This window comes from Tasmannia lanceolata, unplaced genomic scaffold, assembly GCF_043159265.1.
Source record: "Tasmannia lanceolata isolate RefF3 unplaced genomic scaffold, GAP_Taslan_0.1 ptg000003l, whole genome shotgun sequence".
Taxonomy (NCBI): Eukaryota; Viridiplantae; Streptophyta; class Magnoliopsida; order Canellales; family Winteraceae; genus Tasmannia; species Tasmannia lanceolata.
In genome coordinates, this window is record NW_027518680.1 from 29,497,711 (window position 1) to 29,518,039 (window position 20,329).

At 48.4% G+C, this 20,329-nt stretch overlaps 28 non-coding genes across 28 annotated transcripts; all 28 read left to right on the forward strand.

Moving 5' to 3' along the window:
* The first annotated feature begins 395 nt into the window (after positions 1 to 395).
* On the forward strand, positions 396 to 514 carry LOC143870709 (5S ribosomal RNA). Its single transcript, XR_013245492.1, has one exon. It is a non-coding gene; the product is annotated as a 5S ribosomal RNA (ribosomal RNA).
* Positions 515 to 1,111: 597 nt separating this feature from the next.
* Positions 1,112 to 1,230, forward strand: LOC143870710 (5S ribosomal RNA). The gene has a single exon (XR_013245493.1). It is a non-coding gene; the product is annotated as a 5S ribosomal RNA (ribosomal RNA).
* Positions 1,231 to 1,827: 597 nt separating this feature from the next.
* LOC143870713 (5S ribosomal RNA) lies at positions 1,828 to 1,946 on the forward strand. Its single transcript, XR_013245495.1, has one exon. It is a non-coding gene; the product is annotated as a 5S ribosomal RNA (ribosomal RNA).
* A 597-nt stretch (positions 1,947 to 2,543) lies between these two features.
* LOC143870714 (5S ribosomal RNA) lies at positions 2,544 to 2,662 on the forward strand. The gene has a single exon (XR_013245496.1). It is a non-coding gene; the product is annotated as a 5S ribosomal RNA (ribosomal RNA).
* Positions 2,663 to 3,259: 597 nt separating this feature from the next.
* LOC143873821 (5S ribosomal RNA) lies at positions 3,260 to 3,378 on the forward strand. Its single transcript, XR_013248519.1, has one exon. It is a non-coding gene; the product is annotated as a 5S ribosomal RNA (ribosomal RNA).
* Positions 3,379 to 3,975: 597 nt separating this feature from the next.
* Positions 3,976 to 4,094, forward strand: LOC143870715 (5S ribosomal RNA). Its single transcript, XR_013245497.1, has one exon. It is a non-coding gene; the product is annotated as a 5S ribosomal RNA (ribosomal RNA).
* Positions 4,095 to 4,691: 597 nt separating this feature from the next.
* Positions 4,692 to 4,810, forward strand: LOC143870716 (5S ribosomal RNA). Its single transcript, XR_013245498.1, has one exon. It is a non-coding gene; the product is annotated as a 5S ribosomal RNA (ribosomal RNA).
* A 597-nt stretch (positions 4,811 to 5,407) lies between these two features.
* LOC143870717 (5S ribosomal RNA) lies at positions 5,408 to 5,526 on the forward strand. Its single transcript, XR_013245500.1, has one exon. It is a non-coding gene; the product is annotated as a 5S ribosomal RNA (ribosomal RNA).
* A 597-nt stretch (positions 5,527 to 6,123) lies between these two features.
* LOC143870718 (5S ribosomal RNA) lies at positions 6,124 to 6,242 on the forward strand. Its single transcript, XR_013245501.1, has one exon. It is a non-coding gene; the product is annotated as a 5S ribosomal RNA (ribosomal RNA).
* Positions 6,243 to 6,839: 597 nt separating this feature from the next.
* LOC143874393 (5S ribosomal RNA) lies at positions 6,840 to 6,958 on the forward strand. Its single transcript, XR_013249075.1, has one exon. It is a non-coding gene; the product is annotated as a 5S ribosomal RNA (ribosomal RNA).
* A 597-nt stretch (positions 6,959 to 7,555) lies between these two features.
* LOC143870719 (5S ribosomal RNA) lies at positions 7,556 to 7,674 on the forward strand. The gene has a single exon (XR_013245502.1). It is a non-coding gene; the product is annotated as a 5S ribosomal RNA (ribosomal RNA).
* Positions 7,675 to 8,271: 597 nt separating this feature from the next.
* Positions 8,272 to 8,390, forward strand: LOC143873823 (5S ribosomal RNA). The gene has a single exon (XR_013248521.1). It is a non-coding gene; the product is annotated as a 5S ribosomal RNA (ribosomal RNA).
* Positions 8,391 to 8,987: 597 nt separating this feature from the next.
* On the forward strand, positions 8,988 to 9,106 carry LOC143870720 (5S ribosomal RNA). Its single transcript, XR_013245503.1, has one exon. It is a non-coding gene; the product is annotated as a 5S ribosomal RNA (ribosomal RNA).
* A 597-nt stretch (positions 9,107 to 9,703) lies between these two features.
* Positions 9,704 to 9,822, forward strand: LOC143870721 (5S ribosomal RNA). Its single transcript, XR_013245504.1, has one exon. It is a non-coding gene; the product is annotated as a 5S ribosomal RNA (ribosomal RNA).
* A 597-nt stretch (positions 9,823 to 10,419) lies between these two features.
* On the forward strand, positions 10,420 to 10,538 carry LOC143870723 (5S ribosomal RNA). Its single transcript, XR_013245505.1, has one exon. It is a non-coding gene; the product is annotated as a 5S ribosomal RNA (ribosomal RNA).
* A 597-nt stretch (positions 10,539 to 11,135) lies between these two features.
* LOC143870725 (5S ribosomal RNA) lies at positions 11,136 to 11,254 on the forward strand. The gene has a single exon (XR_013245507.1). It is a non-coding gene; the product is annotated as a 5S ribosomal RNA (ribosomal RNA).
* Positions 11,255 to 11,851: 597 nt separating this feature from the next.
* On the forward strand, positions 11,852 to 11,970 carry LOC143874394 (5S ribosomal RNA). The gene has a single exon (XR_013249076.1). It is a non-coding gene; the product is annotated as a 5S ribosomal RNA (ribosomal RNA).
* A 597-nt stretch (positions 11,971 to 12,567) lies between these two features.
* Positions 12,568 to 12,686, forward strand: LOC143873824 (5S ribosomal RNA). The gene has a single exon (XR_013248522.1). It is a non-coding gene; the product is annotated as a 5S ribosomal RNA (ribosomal RNA).
* Positions 12,687 to 13,283: 597 nt separating this feature from the next.
* On the forward strand, positions 13,284 to 13,402 carry LOC143870726 (5S ribosomal RNA). Its single transcript, XR_013245508.1, has one exon. It is a non-coding gene; the product is annotated as a 5S ribosomal RNA (ribosomal RNA).
* A 597-nt stretch (positions 13,403 to 13,999) lies between these two features.
* LOC143870727 (5S ribosomal RNA) lies at positions 14,000 to 14,118 on the forward strand. Its single transcript, XR_013245509.1, has one exon. It is a non-coding gene; the product is annotated as a 5S ribosomal RNA (ribosomal RNA).
* A 597-nt stretch (positions 14,119 to 14,715) lies between these two features.
* LOC143870728 (5S ribosomal RNA) lies at positions 14,716 to 14,834 on the forward strand. Its single transcript, XR_013245510.1, has one exon. It is a non-coding gene; the product is annotated as a 5S ribosomal RNA (ribosomal RNA).
* A 597-nt stretch (positions 14,835 to 15,431) lies between these two features.
* LOC143870729 (5S ribosomal RNA) lies at positions 15,432 to 15,550 on the forward strand. Its single transcript, XR_013245511.1, has one exon. It is a non-coding gene; the product is annotated as a 5S ribosomal RNA (ribosomal RNA).
* A 597-nt stretch (positions 15,551 to 16,147) lies between these two features.
* LOC143874395 (5S ribosomal RNA) lies at positions 16,148 to 16,266 on the forward strand. Its single transcript, XR_013249077.1, has one exon. It is a non-coding gene; the product is annotated as a 5S ribosomal RNA (ribosomal RNA).
* A 597-nt stretch (positions 16,267 to 16,863) lies between these two features.
* LOC143873184 (5S ribosomal RNA) lies at positions 16,864 to 16,982 on the forward strand. The gene has a single exon (XR_013247905.1). It is a non-coding gene; the product is annotated as a 5S ribosomal RNA (ribosomal RNA).
* Positions 16,983 to 17,579: 597 nt separating this feature from the next.
* LOC143873185 (5S ribosomal RNA) lies at positions 17,580 to 17,698 on the forward strand. The gene has a single exon (XR_013247906.1). It is a non-coding gene; the product is annotated as a 5S ribosomal RNA (ribosomal RNA).
* A 597-nt stretch (positions 17,699 to 18,295) lies between these two features.
* On the forward strand, positions 18,296 to 18,414 carry LOC143873825 (5S ribosomal RNA). Its single transcript, XR_013248523.1, has one exon. It is a non-coding gene; the product is annotated as a 5S ribosomal RNA (ribosomal RNA).
* Positions 18,415 to 19,011: 597 nt separating this feature from the next.
* LOC143870730 (5S ribosomal RNA) lies at positions 19,012 to 19,130 on the forward strand. The gene has a single exon (XR_013245512.1). It is a non-coding gene; the product is annotated as a 5S ribosomal RNA (ribosomal RNA).
* Positions 19,131 to 19,727: 597 nt separating this feature from the next.
* Positions 19,728 to 19,846, forward strand: LOC143870731 (5S ribosomal RNA). Its single transcript, XR_013245513.1, has one exon. It is a non-coding gene; the product is annotated as a 5S ribosomal RNA (ribosomal RNA).
* Positions 19,847 to 20,329: the final 483 nt, after the last annotated feature.

Here is a 20,329-nt window from a genome sequence, read left to right on the forward strand (position 1 = left end):
TCGTTCTGACATTTCATTTGCAGTCAAATTATAGCGGGGGTTTGTTTAGATTCAGTGACGTACAGGCTATAGCGGATGAGTGTACTAGTGGATGCGAGTCATGAATCCGGTCGGAAGGTGTTTACTGGCCGTGAGCTACCCTTGGTGCACAAATATCGTTCCGACGATAACTTTTGATCCGCCCGTCAGATCGTGGCGATTCTTATATTGATTCGGGGGTACTCGGGAAGATTCATCGCGCGATGACAGCCCTGGCGGTCATCCGGCTTCCCGACATGCTCGGATCGTCCATCCGGTGTCATCTAGCAGGATTTTTTCGCACTTTCATTTAAACGGACTTCATACGACAATGCGAGTGGAAACTCTTTATTACTTTGACAATGGAGAGGCATGCTGGGTGCGATCATACCAGCACAAATGCACTGGATCCCATCAGAACTCCGAAGTTAAGCGTGCTTGGGCGAGAGTAGTACTAGGATGGGTGACCTCCTGGGAAGTCCTCGTGTTGCACCCCTGTCACTTTTTTCGGCTATCTACCACTTTTTTCGAACAATCTTTCGGTTCTGGAACATCGATGCGAACTGAAACGCACGTTTAGTGCGTCGCCTCCTACGTTTCGGTTCGGATCTTTTTATTTTCTTCCGGATGGTGAATTCAAACACGTCCGGTCTTTATTATGGCGGGGCGATAGTGTCGTTTGATTCGATAAACGGAATTCGTTCTGACATTTCATTTGCGGTCAAATTATAGCGGGGGTTTGTTTAGATTCAGTGACGTACAGGCTATAGCGGATGAGTGTACTAGTGGATGCGAGTCATGAATCCGGTCGGAAGGTGTTTACTGGGCGTGAGCTACCCTTGGTGCACAAATATCGTTCCGACGATAACTTTTGATCAGCCCGTCAGATCGTGGCGATTCTTATATTGATTCGGGGGTACTCGGGAAGATTCATCGCGCGATGACAGCCCTTGCGGTCATCCGGCTTCCCGACATGCTCGGATCGTCCATCCGGTGTCATCTAGCAGGATTTTTTCGCACTTTCATTTAAACGGACTTCGTACGACAATGCGAGTGGAAACTCTTTATTACTTTGACAATGGAGAGGCATGCTGGGTGCGATCATACCAGCACAAATGCACTGGATCCCATCAGAACTCCGAAGTTAAGCGTGCTTGGGCGAGAGTAGTACTAGGATGGGTGACCTCCTGGGAAGTCCTCGTGTTGCACCCCTGTCACTTTTTTCGGCTATCTACCACTTTTTTCGAACAATCTTTCGGTTCTGGAACATCGATGCGAACTGAAACGCACGTTTAGTGCGTTGCCTCCTACGTTTCGGTTCGGATCTTTTTATTTTCTTCCGGATGGTGAATTCAAACACGTCCGGTCTTTATTATGGCGGGGTGATAGTGTCGTTTGATTCGATAAACGGAATTCGTTCTGACATTTCATTTGCGGTCAAATTATAGCGGGGGTTTGTTTAGATTCAGTGACGTACAGGCTATAGCGGATGAGTGTACTAGTGGATGCGAGTCATGAATCCGGTCGGAAGGTGTTTACTGGCCGTGAGCTACCCTTGGTGCACAAATATCGTTCCGACGATAACTTTTGATCCGCCCGTCAGATCGTGGCGATTCTTATATTGATTCGGGGGTACTCGGGAAGATTCATCGCGCGATGACAGCCCTGGCGGTCATCCGGCTTCCCGACATGCTCGGATCGTCCATCCGGTGTCATCTAGCAGGATTTTTTCGCACTTTCATTTAAACGGACTTCGTACGACAATGCGAGTGGAAACTCTTTATTACTTTGACAATGGAGAGGCATGCTGGGTGCGATCATACCAGCACAAATGCACTGGATCCCATCAGAACTCCGAAGTTAAGCGTGCTTGGGCGAGAGTAGTACTAGGATGGGTGACCTCCTGGGAAGTCCTCGTGTTGCACCCCTGTCACTTTTTTCGGCTATCTACCACTTTTTTCGAACAATCTTTCGGTTCTGGAACATCGATGCGAACTGAAACGCACGTTTAGTGCGTCGCCTCCTACGTTTCGGTTCGGATCTTTTTATTTTCTTCCGGATGGTGAATTCAAACACGTCCGGTCTTTATTATGGCGGGGTGATAGTGTCGTTTGATTCGATAAACGGAATTCGTTCTGACATTTCATTTGCGGTCAAATTATAGCGGGGGTTTGTTTAGATTCAGTGACGTACAGGCTATAGCGGATGAGTGTACTAGTGGATGCGAGTCATGAATCCGGTCGGAAGGTGTTTACTGGCCGTGAGCTACCCTTGGTGCACAAATATCGTTCCGACGATAACTTTTGATCCGCCCGTCAGATCGTGGCGATTCTTATATTGATTCGGGGGTACTCGGGAAGATTCATCGCGCGATGACAGCCCTGGCGGTCATCCGGCTTCCCGACATGCTCGGATCGTCCATCCGGTGTCATCTAGCAGGATTTTTTCGCACTTTCATTTAAACGGACTTCGTACGACAATGCGAGTGGAAACTCTTAATTACTTTGACAATGGAGAGGCATGCTGGGTGCGATCATACCAGCACAAATGCACTGGATCCCATCAGAACTCCGAAGTTAAGCGTGCTTGGGCGAGAGTAGTACTAGGATGGGTGACCTCCTGGGAAGTCCTCGTGTTGCACCCCTGTCACTTTTTTCGGCTATCTACCACTTTTTTCGAACAATCTTTCGGTTCTGGAACATCGATGCGAACTGAAACGCACGTTTAGTGCGTCGCCTCCTACGTTTCGGTTCGGATCTTTTTATTTTCTTCCGGATGGTGAATTCAAACACGTCCGGTCTTTATTATGGCGGGGTGATAGTGTCGTTTGATTCGATAAACGGAATTCGTTCTGACATTTCATTTGCGGTCAAATTATAGCGGGGGTTTGTTTAGATTCAGTGACGTACAGGCTATAGCGGATGAGTGTACTAGTGGATGCGAGTCATGAATCCGGTCGGAAGGTGTTTACTGGCCGTGAGCTACCCTTGGTGCACAAATATCGTTCCGACGATAACTTTTGATCCGCCCGTCAGATCGTGGCGATTCTTATATTGATTCGGGGGTACTCGGGAAGATTCAACGCGCGATGACAGCCCTGGCGGTCATCCGGCTTCCCGACATGCTCGGATCGTCCATCCGGTGTCATCTAGCAGGATTTTTTCGCACTTTCATTTAAACGGACTTCGTACGACAATGCGAGTGGAAACTCTTTATTACTTTGACAATGGAGAGGCATGCTGGGTGCGATCATACCAGCACAAATGCACTGGATCCTATCAGAACTCCGAAGTTAAGCGTGCTTGGGCGAGAGTAGTACTAGGATGGGTGACCTCCTGGGAAGTCCTCGTGTTGCACCCCTGTCACTTTTTTCGGCTATCTACCACTTTTTTCGAACAATCTTTCGGTTCTGGAACATCGATGCGAACTGAAACGCACGTTTAGTGCGTCGCCTCCTACGTTTCGGTTCGGATCTTTTTATTTTCTTCCGGATGGTGAATTCAAAGACGTCCGGTCTTTATTATGGCGGGGTGATAGTGTCGTTTGATTCGATAAACGGAATTCGTTCTGACATTTCATTTGCCGTCAAATTATAGCGGGGGTTTGTTTAGATTCAGTGACGTACAGGCTATAGCGGATGAGTGTACTAGTGGATGCGAGTCATGAATCCGGTCGGAAGGTGTTTACTGGCCGTGAGCTACCCTTGGTGCACAAATATCGTTCCGACGATAACTTTTGATCCGCCCGTCAGATCGTGGCGATTCTTATATTGATTCGGGGGTACTCGGGAAGATTCATCGCGCGATGACAGCCCTGGCGGTCATCCGGCTTCCCGACATGCTCGGATCGTCCATCCGGTGTCATCTAGCAGGATTTTTTCGCACTTTCATTTAAACGGACTTCGTACGACAATGCGAGTGGAAACTCTTTATTACTTTGACAATGGAGAGGCATGCTGGGTGCGATCATACCAGCACAAATGCACTGGATCCCATCAGAACTCCGAAGTTAAGCGTGCTTGGGCGAGAGTAGTACTAGGATGGGTGACCTCCTGGGAAGTCCTCGTGTTGCACCCCTGTCACTTTTTTCGGCTATCTACCACTTTTTTCGAACAATCTTTCGGTTCTGGAACATCGATGCGAACTGAAACGCACGTTTAGTGCGTCGCCTCCTACGTTTCGGTTCGGATCTTTTTATTTTCTTCCGGATGGTGAATTCAAACACGTCCGGTCTTTATTATGGCGGGGTGATAGTGTCGTTTGATTCGATAAACGGAATTCGTTCTGACATTTCATTTGCGGTCAAATTATAGCGGGGGTTTGTTTAGATTCAGTGACGTACAGGCTATAGCGGATGAGTGTACTAGTGGATGCGAGTCATGAATCCGGTCGGAAGGTGTTTACTGGCCGTGAGCTACCCTTGGTGCACAAATATCGTTCCGACGATAACTTTTGATCCGCCCGTCAGATCGTGGCGATTCTTATATTGATTCGGGGGTACTCGGGATGATTCAACGCGCGATGACAGCCCTGGCGGTCATCCGGCTTCCCGACATGCTCGGATCGTCCATCCGGTGTCATCTAGCAGGATTTTTTCGCACTTTCATTTAAACGGACTTCGTACGACAATGCGAGTTGAAACTCTTTATTACTTTGACAATGGAGAGGCATGCTGGGTGCGATCATACCAGCACAAATGCACTGGATCCCATCAGAACTCCGAAGTTAAGCGTGCTTGGGCGAGAGTAGTACTAGGATGGGTGACCTCCTGGGAAGTCCTCGTGTTGCACCCCTGTCACTTTTTTCGGCTATCTACCACTTTTTTCGAACAATCTTTCGGTTCTGGAACATCGATGCGAACTGAAACGCACGTTTAGTGCGTCGCCTCCTACGTTTCGGTTCGGATCTTTTTATTTTCTTCCGGATGGTGAATTCAAAGACGTCCGGTCTTTATTATGGCGGGGTGATAGTGTCGTTTGATTCGATAAACGGAATTCGTTCTGACATTTCATTTGCCGTCAAATTATAGCGGGGGTTTGTTTAGATTCAGTGACGTACAGGCTATAGCGGATGAGTGTACTAGTGGATGCGAGTCATGAATCCGGTCGGAAGGTGTTTACTGGCCGTGAGCTACCCTTGGTGCACAAATATCGTTCCGACGATAACTTTTGATCCGCCCGTCAGATCGTGGCGATTCTTATATTGATTCGGGGGTACTCGGGAAGATTCATCGCGCGATGACAGCCCTGGCGGTCATCCGGCTTCCCGACATGCTCGGATCGTCCATCCGGTGTCATCTAGCAGGATTTTTTCGCACTTTCATTTAAACGGACTTCGTACGACAATGCGAGTGGAAACTCTTTATTACTTTGACAATGGAGAGGCATGCTGGGTGCGATCATACCAGCACAAATGCACTGGATCCCATCAGAACTCCGAAGTTAAGCGTGCTTGGGCGAGAGTAGTACTAGGATGGGTGACCTCCTGGGAAGTCCTCGTGTTGCACCCCTGTCACTTTTTTCGGCTATCTACCACTTTTTTCGAACAATCTTTCGGTTCTGGAACATCGATGCGAACTGAAACGCACGTTTAGTGCGTCGCCTCCTACGTTTCGGTTCGGATCTTTTTATTTTCTTCCGGATGGTGAATTCAAACACGTCCGGTCTTTATTATGGCGGGGTGATAGTGTCGTTTGATTCGATAAACGGAATTCGTTCTGACATTTCATTTGCGGTCAAATTATAGCGGGGGTTTGTTTAGATTCAGTGACGTACAGGCTATAGCGGATGAGTGTACTAGTGGATGCGAGTCATGAATCCGGTCGGAAGGTGTTTACTGGCCGTGAGCTACCCTTGGTGCACAAATATCGTTCCGACGATAACTTTTGATCCGCCCGTCAGATCGTGGCGATTCTTATATTGATTCGGGGGTACTCGGGAAGATTCAACGCGCGATGACAGCCCTGGCGGTCATCCGGCTTCCCGACATGCTCGGATCGTCCATCCGGTGTCATCTAGCAGGATTTTTTTGCACTTTCATTTAAACGGACTTCGTACGACAATGCGAGTGGAAACTCTTTATTACTTTGACAATGGAGAGGCATGCTGGGTGCGATCATACCAGCACAAATGCACTGGATCCCATCAGAACTCCGAAGTTAAGCGTGCTTGGGCGAGAGTAGTACTAGGATGGGTGACCTCCTGGGAAGTCCTCGTGTTGCACCCCTGTCACTTTTTTCGGCTATCTACCACTTTTTTCGAACAATCTTTCGGTTCTGGAACATCGATGCGAACTGAAACGCACGTTTAGTGCGTCGCCTCCTACGTTTCGGTTCGGATCTTTTTATTTTCTTCCGGATGGTGAATTCAAACACGTCCGGTCTTTATTATGGCGGGGTGATAGTGTCGTTTGATTCGATAAACGGAATTCGTTCTGACATTTCATTTGCGGTCAAATTATAGCGGGGGTTTGTTTAGATTCAGTGACGTACAGGCTATAGCGGATGAGTGTACTAGTGGATGCGAGTCATGAATCCGGTCGGAAGGTGTTTACTGGCCGTGAGCTACCCTTGGTGCACAAATATCGTTCCGACGATAACTTTTGATCCGCCCGTCAGATCGTGGCGATTCTTATATTGATTCGGGGGTACTCGGGAAGATTCAACGCGCGATGACAGCCCTGGCGGTCATCCGGCTTCCCGACATGCTCGGATCGTCCATCCGGTGTCATCTAGCAGGATTTTTTTGCACTTTCATTTAAACGGACTTCGTACGACAATGCGAGTTGAAACTCTTTATTACTTTGACAATGGAGAAGCATGCTGGGTGCGATCATACCAGCACAAATGCACTGGATCCCATCAGAACTCCGAAGTTAAGCGTGGTTGGGCGAGAGTAGTACTAGGATGGGTGACCTCCTGGGAAGTCCTCGTGTTGCACCCCTGTCACTTTTTTCGGCTATCTACCACTTTTTTCGAACAATCTTTCGGTTCTGGAACATCGATGCGAACTGAAACGCACGTTTAGTGCGTCGCCTCCTACGTTTCGGTTCGGATCTTTTTATTTTCTTCCGGATGGTGAATTCAAAGACGTCCGGTCTTTATTATGGCGGGGTGATAGTGTCGTTTGATTCGATAAACGGAATTCGTTCTGACATTTCATTTGCGGTCAAATTATAGCGGGGGTTTGTTTAGATTCAGTGACGTACAGGCTATAGCGGATGAGTGTACTAGTGGATGCGAGTCATGAATCCGGTCGGAAGGTGTTTACTGGCCGTGAGCTACCCTTGGTGCACAAATATCGTTCCGACGATAACTTTTGATCCGCCCGTCAGATCGTCGCGATTCTTATATTGATTCGGGGGTACTCGGGAAGATCCATCGCGCGATGACAGCTCTGGCGGTCATCCGGCTTCCCGACATGCTCGGATCGTCCATCCGGTGTCATCTAGCAGGATTTTTTCGCACTTTCATTTAAACGGACTTCGTACGACAATGCGAGTGGAAACTCTTAATTACTTTGACAATGGAGAGGCATGCTGGGTGCGATCATACCAGCACAAATGCACTGGATCCCATCAGAACTCCGAAGTTAAGCGTGCTTGGGCGAGAGTAGTACTAGGATGGGTGACCTCCTGGGAAGTCCTCGTGTTGCACCCCTGTCACTTTTTTCGGCTATCTACCACTTTTTTCGAACAATCTTTCGGTTCTGGAACATCGATGCGAACTGAAACGCACGTTTAGTGCGTCGCCTCCTACGTTTCGGTTCGGATCTTTTTATTTTCTTCCGGATGGTGAATTCAAACACGTCCGGTCTTTATTATGGCGGGGTGATAGTGTCGTTTGATTCGATAAACGGAATTCGTTCTGACATTTCATTTGCGGTCAAATTATAGCGGGGGTTTGTTTAGATTCAGTGACGTACAGGCTATAGCGGATGAGTGTACTAGTGGATGCGAGTCATGAATCCGGTCGGAAGGTGTTTACTGGCCGTGAGCTACCCTTGGTGCACAAATATCGTTCCGACGATAACTTTTGATCCGCCCGTCAGATCGTGGCGATTCTTATATTGATTCGGGGGTACTCGGGAAGATTCAACGCGCGATGACAGCCCTGGCGGTCATCCGGCTTCCCGACATGCTCGGATCGTCCATCCGGTGTCATCTAGCAGGATTTTTTCGCACTTTCATTTAAACGGACTTCGTACGACAATGCGAGTGGAAACTCTTTATTACTTTGACAATGGAGAGGCATGCTGGGTGCGATCATACCAGCACAAATGCACTGGATCCTATCAGAACTCCGAAGTTAAGCGTGCTTGGGCGAGAGTAGTACTAGGATGGGTGACCTCCTGGGAAGTCCTCGTGTTGCACCCCTGTCACTTTTTTCGGCTATCTACCACTTTTTTCGAACAATCTTTCGGTTCTGGAACATCGATGCGAACTGAAACGCACGTTTAGTGCGTCGCCTCCTACGTTTCGGTTCGGATCTTTTTATTTTCTTCCGGATGGTGAATTCAAAGACGTCCGGTCTTTATTATGGCGGGGTGATAGTGTCGTTTGATTCGATAAACGGAATTCGTTCTGACATTTCATTTGCCGTCAAATTATAGCGGGGGTTTGTTTAGATTCAGTGACGTACAGGCTATAGCGGATGAGTGTACTAGTGGATGCGAGTCATGAATCCGGTCGGAAGGTGTTTACTGGCCGTGAGCTACCCTTGGTGCACAAATATCGTTCCGACGATAACTTTTGATCCGCCCGTCAGATCGTGGCGATTCTTATATTGATTCGGGGGTACTCGGGAAGATTCATCGCGCGATGACAGCCCTGGCGGTCATCCGGCTTCCCGACATGCTCGGATCGTCCATCCGGTGTCATCTAGCAGGATTTTTTCGCACTTTCATTTAAACGGACTTCGTACGACAATGCGAGTGGAAACTCTTTATTACTTTGACAATGGAGAGGCATGCTGGGTGCGATCATACCAGCACAAATGCACTGGATCCCATCAGAACTCCGAAGTTAAGCGTGCTTGGGCGAGAGTAGTACTAGGATGGGTGACCTCCTGGGAAGTCCTCGTGTTGCACCCCTGTCACTTTTTTCGGCTATCTACCACTTTTTTCGAACAATCTTTCGGTTCTGGAACATCGATGCGAACTGAAACGCACGTTTAGTGCGTCGCCTCCTACGTTTCGGTTCGGATCTTTTTATTTTCTTCCGGATGGTGAATTCAAACACGTCCGGTCTTTATTATGGCGGGGTGATAGTGTCGTTTGATTCGATAAACGGAATTCGTTCTGACATTTCATTTGCGGTCAAATTATAGCGGGGGTTTGTTTAGATTCAGTGACGTACAGGCTATAGCGGATGAGTGTACTAGTGGATGCGAGTCATGAATCCGGTCGGAAGGTGTTTACTGGCCGTGAGCTACCCTTGGTGCACAAATATCGTTCCGACGATAACTTTTGATCCGCCCGTCAGATCGTGGCGATTCTTATATTGATTCGGGGGTACTCGGGATGATTCAACGCGCGATGACAGCCCTGGCGGTCATCCGGCTTCCCGACATGCTCGGATCGTCCATCCGGTGTCATCTAGCAGGATTTTTTCGCACTTTCATTTAAACGGACTTCGTACGACAATGCGAGTTGAAACTCTTTATTACTTTGACAATGGAGAGGCATGCTGGGTGCGATCATACCAGCACAAATGCACTGGATCCCATCAGAACTCCGAAGTTAAGCGTGCTTGGGCGAGAGTAGTACTAGGATGGGTGACCTCCTGGGAAGTCCTCGTGTTGCACCCCTGTCACTTTTTTCGGCTATCTACCACTTTTTTCGAACAATCTTTCGGTTCTGGAACATCGATGCGAACTGAAACGCACGTTTAGTGCGTCGCCTCCTACGTTTCGGTTCGGATCTTTTTATTTTCTTCCGGATGGTGAATTCAAAGACGTCCGGTCTTTATTATGGCGGGGTGATAGTGTCGTTTGATTCGATAAACGGAATTCGTTCTGACATTTCATTTGCCGTCAAATTATAGCGGGGGTTTGTTTAGATTCAGTGACGTACAGGCTATAGCGGATGAGTGTACTAGTGGATGCGAGTCATGAATCCGGTCGGAAGGTGTTTACTGGCCGTGAGCTACCCTTGGTGCACAAATATCGTTCCGACGATAACTTTTGATCCGCCCGTCAGATCGTGGCGATTCTTATATTGATTCGGGGGTACTCGGGAAGATTCATCGCGCGATGACAGCCCTGGCGGTCATCCGGCTTCCCGACATGCTCGGATCGTCCATCCGGTGTCATCTAGCAGGATTTTTTCGCACTTTCATTTAAACGGACTTCGTACGACAATGCGAGTGGAAACTCTTTATTACTTTGACAATGGAGAGGCATGCTGGGTGCGATCATACCAGCACAAATGCACTGGATCCCATCAGAACTCCGAAGTTAAGCGTGCTTGGGCGAGAGTAGTACTAGGATGGGTGACCTCCTGGGAAGTCCTCGTGTTGCACCCCTGTCACTTTTTTCGGCTATCTACCACTTTTTTCGAACAATCTTTCGGTTCTGGAACATCGATGCGAACTGAAACGCACGTTTAGTGCGTCGCCTCCTACGTTTCGGTTCGGATCTTTTTATTTTCTTCCGGATGGTGAATTCAAACACGTCCGGTCTTTATTATGGCGGGGTGATAGTGTCGTTTGATTCGATAAACGGAATTCGTTCTGACATTTCATTTGCGGTCAAATTATAGCGGGGGTTTGTTTAGATTCAGTGACGTACAGGCTATAGCGGATGAGTGTACTAGTGGATGCGAGTCATGAATCCGGTCGGAAGGTGTTTACTGGCCGTGAGCTACCCTTGGTGCACAAATATCGTTCCGACGATAACTTTTGATCCGCCCGTCAGATCGTGGCGATTCTTATATTGATTCGGGGGTACTCGGGAAGATTCAACGCGCGATGACAGCCCTGGCGGTCATCCGGCTTCCCGACATGCTCGGATCGTCCATCCGGTGTCATCTAGCAGGATTTTTTTGCACTTTCATTTAAACGGACTTCGTACGACAATGCGAGTGGAAACTCTTTATTACTTTGACAATGGAGAGGCATGCTGGGTGCGATCATACCAGCACAAATGCACTGGATCCCATCAGAACTCCGAAGTTAAGCGTGCTTGGGCGAGAGTAGTACTAGGATGGGTGACCTCCTGGGAAGTCCTCGTGTTGCACCCCTGTCACTTTTTTCGGCTATCTACCACTTTTTTCGAACAATCTTTCGGTTCTGGAACATCGATGCGAACTGAAACGCACGTTTAGTGCGTCGCCTCCTACGTTTCGGTTCGGATCTTTTTATTTTCTTCCGGATGGTGAATTCAAACACGTCCGGTCTTTATTATGGCGGGGTGATAGTGTCGTTTGATTCGATAAACGGAATTCGTTCTGACATTTCATTTGCGGTCAAATTATAGCGGGGGTTTGTTTAGATTCAGTGACGTACAGGCTATAGCGGATGAGTGTACTAGTGGATGCGAGTCATGAATCCGGTCGGAAGGTGTTTACTGGCCGTGAGCTACCCTTGGTGCACAAATATCGTTCCGACGATAACTTTTGATCCGCCCGTCAGATCGTGGCGATTCTTATATTGATTCGGGGGTACTCGGGAAGATTCAACGCGCGATGACAGCCCTGGCGGTCATCCGGCTTCCCGACATGCTCGGATCGTCCATCCGGTGTCATCTAGCAGGATTTTTTTGCACTTTCATTTAAACGGACTTCGTACGACAATGCGAGTTGAAACTCTTTATTACTTTGACAATGGAGAAGCATGCTGGGTGCGATCATACCAGCACAAATGCACTGGATCCCATCAGAACTCCGAAGTTAAGCGTGGTTGGGCGAGAGTAGTACTAGGATGGGTGACCTCCTGGGAAGTCCTCGTGTTGCACCCCTGTCACTTTTTTCGGCTATCTACCACTTTTTTCGAACAATCTTTCGGTTCTGGAACATCGATGCGAACTGAAACGCACGTTTAGTGCGTCGCCTCCTACGTTTCGGTTCGGATCTTTTTATTTTCTTCCGGATGGTGAATTCAAAGACGTCCGGTCTTTATTATGGCGGGGTGATAGTGTCGTTTGATTCGATAAACGGAATTCGTTCTGACATTTCATTTGCGGTCAAATTATAGCGGGGGTTTGTTTAGATTCAGTGACGTACAGGCTATAGCGGATGAGTGTACTAGTGGATGCGAGTCATGAATCCGGTCGGAAGGTGTTTACTGGCCGTGAGCTACCCTTGGTGCACAAATATCGTTCCGACGATAACTTTTGATCCGCCCGTCAGATCGTGGCGATTCTTATATTGATTCGGGGGTACTCGGGAAGATTCAACGCGCGATGACAGCCCTGGCGGTCATCCGGCTTCCCGACATGCTCGGATCGTCCATCCGGTGTCATCTAGCAGGATTTTTTCGCACTTTCATTTAAACGGACTTCGTACGACAATGCGAGTGGAAACTCTTTATTACTTTGACAATGGAGAGGCATGCTGGGTGCGATCATACCAGCACAAATGCACTGGATCCTATCAGAACTCCGAAGTTAAGCGTGCTTGGGCGAGAGTAGTACTAGGATGGGTGACCTCCTGGGAAGTCCTCGTGTTGCACCCCTGTCACTTTTTTCGGCTATCTACCACTTTTTTCGAACAATCTTTCGGTTCTGGAACATCGATGCGAACTGAAACGCACGTTTAGTGCGTCGCCTCCTACGTTTCGGTTCGGATCTTTTTATTTTCTTCCGGATGGTGAATTCAAAGACGTCCGGTCTTTATTATGGCGGGGTGATAGTGTCGTTTGATTCGATAAACGGAATTCGTTCTGACATTTCATTTGCCGTCAAATTATAGCGGGGGTTTGTTTAGATTCAGTGACGTACAGGCTATAGCGGATGAGTGTACTAGTGGATGCGAGTCATGAATCCGGTCGGAAGGTGTTTACTGGCCGTGAGCTACCCTTGGTGCACAAATATCGTTCCGACGATAACTTTTGATCCGCCCGTCAGATCGTGGCGATTCTTATATTGATTCGGGGGTACTCGGGAAGATTCATCGCGCGATGACAGCCCTGGCGGTCATCCGGCTTCCCGACATGCTCGGATCGTCCATCCGGTGTCATCTAGCAGGATTTTTTCGCACTTTCATTTAAACGGACTTCGTACGACAATGCGAGTGGAAACTCTTTATTACTTTGACAATGGAGAGGCATGCTGGGTGCGATCATACCAGCACAAATGCACTGGATCCCATCAGAACTCCGAAGTTAAGCGTGCTTGGGCGAGAGTAGTACTAGGATGGGTGACCTCCTGGGAAGTCCTCGTGTTGCACCCCTGTCACTTTTTTCGGCTATCTACCACTTTTTTCGAACAATCTTTCGGTTCTGGAACATCGATGCGAACTGAAACGCACGTTTAGTGCGTCGCCTCCTACGTTTCGGTTCGGATCTTTTTATTTTCTTCCGGATGGTGAATTCAAACACGTCCGGTCTTTATTATGGCGGGGTGATAGTGTCGTTTGATTCGATAAACGGAATTCGTTCTGACATTTCATTTGCGGTCAAATTATAGCGGGGGTTTGTTTAGATTCAGTGACGTACAGGCTATAGCGGATGAGTGTACTAGTGGATGCGAGTCATGAATCCGGTCGGAAGGTGTTTACTGGCCGTGAGCTACCCTTGGTGCACAAATATCGTTCCGACGATAACTTTTGATCCGCCCGTCAGATCGTGGCGATTCTTATATTGATTCGGGGGTACTCGGGATGATTCAACGCGCGATGACAGCCCTGGCGGTCATCCGGCTTCCCGACATGCTCGGATCGTCCATCCGGTGTCATCTAGCAGGATTTTTTCGCACTTTCATTTAAACGGACTTCGTACGACAATGCGAGTTGAAACTCTTTATTACTTTGACAATGGAGAGGCATGCTGGGTGCGATCATACCAGCACAAATGCACTGGATCCCATCAGAACTCCGAAGTTAAGCGTGCTTGGGCGAGAGTAGTACTAGGATGGGTGACCTCCTGGGAAGTCCTCGTGTTGCACCCCTGTCACTTTTTTCGGCTATCTACCACTTTTTTCGAACAATCTTTCGGTTCTGGAACATCGATGCGAACTGAAACGCACGTTTAGTGCGTCGCCTCCTACGTTTCGGTTCGGATCTTTTTATTTTCTTCCGGATGGTGAATTCAAAGACGTCCGGTCTTTATTATGGCGGGGTGATAGTGTCGTTTGATTCGATAAACGGAATTCGTTCTGACATTTCATTTGCCGTCAAATTATAGCGGGGGTTTGTTTAGATTCAGTGACGTACAGGCTATAGCGGATGAGTGTACTAGTGGATGCGAGTCATGAATCCGGTCGGAAGGTGTTTACTGGCCGTGAGCTACCCTTGGTGCACAAATATCGTTCCGACGATAACTTTTGATCCGCCCGTCAGATCGTGGCGATTCTTATATTGATTCGGGGGTACTCGGGAAGATTCATCGCGCGATGACAGCCCTGGCGGTCATCCGGCTTCCCGACATGCTCGGATCGTCCATCCGGTGTCATCTAGCAGGATTTTTTCGCACTTTCATTTAAACGGACTTCGTACGACAATGCGAGTGGAAACTCTTTATTACTTTGACAATGGAGAGGCATGCTGGGTGCGATCATACCAGCACAAATGCACTGGATCCCATCAGAACTCCGAAGTTAAGCGTGCTTGGGCGAGAGTAGTACTAGGATGGGTGACCTCCTGGGAAGTCCTCGTGTTGCACCCCTGTCACTTTTTTCGGCTATCTACCACTTTTTTCGAACAATCTTTCGGTTCTGGAACATCGATGCGAACTGAAACGCACGTTTAGTGCGTCGCCTCCTACGTTTCGGTTCGGATCTTTTTATTTTCTTCCGGATGGTGAATTCAAACACGTCCGGTCTTTATTATGGCGGGGTGATAGTGTCGTTTGATTCGATAAACGGAATTCGTTCTGACATTTCATTTGCGGTCAAATTATAGCGGGGGTTTGTTTAGATTCAGTGACGTACAGGCTATAGCGGATGAGTGTACTAGTGGATGCGAGTCATGAATCCGGTCGGAAGGTGTTTACTGGCCGTGAGCTACCCTTGGTGCACAAATATCGTTCCGACGATAACTTTTGATCCGCCCGTCAGATCGTGGCGATTCTTATATTGATTCGGGGGTACTCGGGAAGATTCAACGCGCGATGACAGCCCTGGCGGTCATCCGGCTTCCCGACATGCTCGGATCGTCCATCCGGTGTCATCTAGCAGGATTTTTTTGCACTTTCATTTAAACGGACTTCGTACGACAATGCGAGTGGAAACTCTTTATTACTTTGACAATGGAGAGGCATGCTGGGTGCGATCATACCAGCACAAATGCACTGGATCCCATCAGAACTCCGAAGTTAAGCGTGCTTGGGCGAGAGTAGTACTAGGATGGGTGACCTCCTGGGAAGTCCTCGTGTTGCACCCCTGTCACTTTTTTCGGCTATCTACCACTTTTTTCGAACAATCTTTCGGTTCTGGAACATCGATGCGAACTGAAACGCACGTTTAGTGCGTCGCCTCCTACGTTTCGGTTCGGATCTTTTTATTTTCTTCCGGATGGTGAATTCAAACACGTCCGGTCTTTATTATGGCGGGGTGATAGTGTCGTTTGATTCGATAAACGGAATTCGTTCTGACATTTCATTTGCGGTCAAATTATAGCGGGGGTTTGTTTAGATTCAGTGACGTACAGGCTATAGCGGATGAGTGTACTAGTGGATGCGAGTCATGAATCCGGTCGGAAGGTGTTTACTGGCCGTGAGCTACCCTTGGTGCACAAATATCGTTCCGACGATAACTTTTGATCCGCCCGTCAGATCGTGGCGATTCTTATATTGATTCGGGGGTACTCGGGAAGATTCAACGCGCGATGACAGCCCTGGCGGTCATCCGGCTTCCCGACATGCTCGGATCGTCCATCCGGTGTCATCTAGCAGGATTTTTTTGCACTTTCATTTAAACGGACTTCGTACGACAATGCGAGTTGAAACTCTTTATTACTTTGACAATGGAGAAGCATGCTGGGTGCGATCATACCAGCACAAATGCACTGGATCCCATCAGAACTCCGAAGTTAAGCGTGGTTGGGCGAGAGTAGTACTAGGATGGGTGACCTCCTGGGAAGTCCTCGTGTTGCACCCCTGTCACTTTTTTCGGCTATCTACCACTTTTTTCGAACAATCTTTCGGTTCTGGAACATCGATGCGAACTGAAACGCACGTTTAGTGCGTCGCCTCCTACGTTTCGGTTCGGATCTTTTTATTTTCTTCCGGATGGTGAATTCAAAGACGTCCGGTCTTTATTATGGCGGGGTGATAGTGTCGTTTGATTCGATAAACGGAATTCGTTCTGACATTTCATTTGCGGTCAAATTATAGCGGGGGTTTGTTTAGATTCAGTGACGTACAGGCTATAGCGGATGAGTGTACTAGTGGATGCGAGTCATGAATCCGGTCGGAAGGTGTTTACTGGCCGTGAGCTACCCTTGGTGCACAAATATCGTTCCGACGATAACTTTTGATCCGCCCGTCAGATCGTCGCGATTCTTATATTGATTCGGGGGTACTCGGGAAGATCCATCGCGCGATGACAGCTCTGGCGGTCATCCGGCTTCCCGACATGCTCGGATCGTCCATCCGGTGTCATCTAGCAGGATTTTTTCGCACTTTCATTTAAACGGACTTCGTACGACAATGCGAGTGGAAACTCTTAATTACTTTGACAATGGAGAGGCATGCTGGGTGCGATCATACCAGCACAAATGCACTGGATCCCATCAGAACTCCGAAGTTAAGCGTGCTTGGGCGAGAGCAGTACTAGGATGGGTGACCTCCTGGGAAGTCCTCGTGTTGCACCCCTGTCACTTTTTTCGGCTATCTACCACTTTTTTCGAACAATCTTTCGGTTCTAGAACATCGATGCGAACTGAAACGCACGTTTAGTGCGTCGCCTCCTACGTTTCGGTTCGGATCTTTTTATTTTCTTCCGGATGGTGAATTCAAACACGTCCGGTCTTTATTATGGCGGGGTGATAGTGTCGTTTGATTCGATAAACGGAATTCGTTCTGACATTTCATTTGCGGTCAAATTATAGCGGGGGTTTGTTTAGATTCAGTGACGTACAGGCTATAGCGGATGAGTGTACTAGTGGATGCGAGTCATGAATCCGGTCGGAAGGTGTTTACTGGCCGTGAGCTACCCTTGGTGCACAAATATCGTTCCGACGATAACTTTTGATCCGCCCGTCAGATCGTGGCGATTCTTATATTGATTCGGGGGTACTCGGGAAGATTCAACGCGCGATGACAGCCCTGGCGGTCATCCGGCTTCCCGACATGCTCGGATCGTCCATCCGGTGTCATCTAGCAGGATTTTTTCGCACTTTCATTTAAACGGACTTCGTACGACAATGCGAGTGGAAACTCTTTATTACTTTGACAATGGAGAGGCATGCTGGGTGCGATCATACCAGCACAAATGCACTGGATCCCATCAGAACTCCGAAGTTAAGCGTGCTTGGGCGAGAGCAGTACTAGGATGGGTGACCTCCTGGGAAGTCCTCGTGTTGCACCCCTGTCACTTTTTTCGGCTATCTACCACTTTTTTCGAACAATCTTTCGGTTCTGGAACATCGATGCGAACTGAAACGCACGTTTAGTGCGTCGCCTCCTACGTTTCGGTTCGGATCTTTTTATTTTCTTCCGGATGGTGAATTCAAAGACGTCCGGTCTTTATTATGGCGGGGTGATAGTGTCGTTTGATTCGATAAACGGAATTCGTTCTGACATTTCATTTGCGGTCAAATTATAGCGGGGGTTTGTTTAGATTCAGTGACGTACAGGCTATAGCGGATGAGTGTACTAGTGGATGCGAGTCATGAATCCGGTCGGAAGGTGTTTACTGGCCGTGAGCTACCCTTGGTGCACAAATATCGTTCCGACGATAACTTTTGATCCGCCCGTCAGATCGTCGCGATTCTTATATTGATTCGGGGGTACTCGGGAAGATTCAACGCGCGATGACAGCCCTGGCGGTCATCCGGCTTCCCGACATGCTCGGATCGTCCATCCGGTGTCATCTAGCAGGATTTTTTCGCACTTTCATTTAAACGGACTTCGTACGACAATGCGAGTGGAAACTCTTTATTACTTTGACAATGGAGAGGCATGCTGGGTGCGATCATACCAGCACAAATGCACTGGATCCTATCAGAACTCCGAAGTTAAGCGTGCTTGGGCGAGAGTAGTACTAGGATGGGTGACCTCCTGGGAAGTCCTCGTGTTGCACCCCTGTCACTTTTTTCGGCTATCTACCACTTTTTTCGAACAATCTTTCGGTTCTGGAACATCGATGCGAACTGAAACGCACGTTTAGTGCGTCGCCTCCTACGTTTCGGTTCGGATCTTTTTATTTTCTTCCGGATGGTGAATTCAAAGACGTCCGGTCTTTATTATGGCGGGGTGATAGTGTCGTTTGATTCGATAAACGGAATTCGTTCTGACATTTCATTTGCCGTCAAATTATAGCGGGGGTTTGTTTAGATTCAGTGACGTACAGGCTATAGCGGATGAGTGTACTAGTGGATGCGAGTCATGAATCCGGTCGGAAGGTGTTTACTGGCCGTGAGCTACCCTTGGTGCACAAATATCGTTCCGACGATAACTTTTGATCCGCCCGTCAGATCGTGGCGATTCTTATATTGATTCGGGGGTACTCGGGAAGATTCATCGCGCGATGACAGCCCTGGCGGTCATCCGGCTTCCCGACATGCTCGGATCGTCCATCCGGTGTCATCTAGCAGGATTTTTTCGCACTTTCATTTAAACGGACTTCGTACGACAATGCGAGTGGAAACTCTTTATTACTTTGACAATGGAGAGGCATGCTGGGTGCGATCATACCAGCACAAATGCACTGGATCCCATCAGAACTCCGAAGTTAAGCGTGCTTGGGCGAGAGTAGTACTAGGATGGGTGACCTCCTGGGAAGTCCTCGTGTTGCACCCCTGTCACTTTTTTCGGCTATCTACCACTTTTTTCGAACAATCTTTCGGTTCTGGAACATCGATGCGAACTGAAACGCACGTTTAGTGCGTCGCCTCCTACGTTTCGGTTCGGATCTTTTTATTTTCTTCCGGATGGTGAATTCAAAGACGTCCGGTCTTTATTATGGCGGGGTGATAGTGTCGTTTGATTCGATAAACGGAATTCGTTCTGACATTTCATTTGCGGTCAAATTATAGCGGGGGTTTGTTTAGATTCAGTGACGTACAGGCTATAGCGGATGAGTGTACTAGTGGATGCGAGTCATGAATCCGGTCGGAAGGTGTTTACTGGCCGTGAGCTACCCTTGGTGCACAAATATCGTTCCGACGATAACTTTTGATCCGCCCGTCAGATCGTGGCGATTCTTATATTGATTCGGGGGTACTCGGGAAGATTCAACGCGCGATGACAGCCCTGGCGGTCATCCGGCTTCCCGACATGCTCGGATCGTCCATCCGGTGTCATCTAGCAGGATTTTTTCGCACTTTCATTTAAACGGACTTCGTACGACAATGCGAGTTGAAACTCTTTATTACTTTGACAATGGAGAGGCATGCTGGGTGCGATCATACCAGCACAAATGCACTGGATCCCATCAGAACTCCGAAGTTAAGCGTGCTTGGGCGAGAGTAGTACTAGGATGGGTGACCTCCTGGGAAGTCCTCGTGTTGCACCCCTGTCACTTTTTTCGGCTATCTACCACTTTTTTCGAACAATCTTTCGGTTCTGGAACATCGATGCGAACTGAAACGCACGTTTAGTGCGTCGCCTCCTACGTTTCGGTTCGGATCTTTTTATTTTCTTCCGGATGGTGAATTCAAAGACGTCCGGTCTTTATTATGGCGGGGTGATAGTGTCGTTTGATTCGATAAACGGAATTCGTTCTGACATTTCATTTGCGGTCAAATTATAGCGGGGGTTTGTTTAGATTCAGTGACGTACAGGCTATAGCGGATGAGTGTACTAGTGGATGCGAGTCATGAATCCGGTCGGAAGGTGTTTACTGGCCGTGAGCTACCCTTGGTGCACAAATATCGTTCCGACGATAACTTTTGATCCGCCCGTCAGATCGTCGCGATTCTTATATTGATTCGGGGGTACTCGGGAAGATCCATCGCGCGATGACAGCTCTGGCGGTCATCCGGCTTCCCGACATGCTC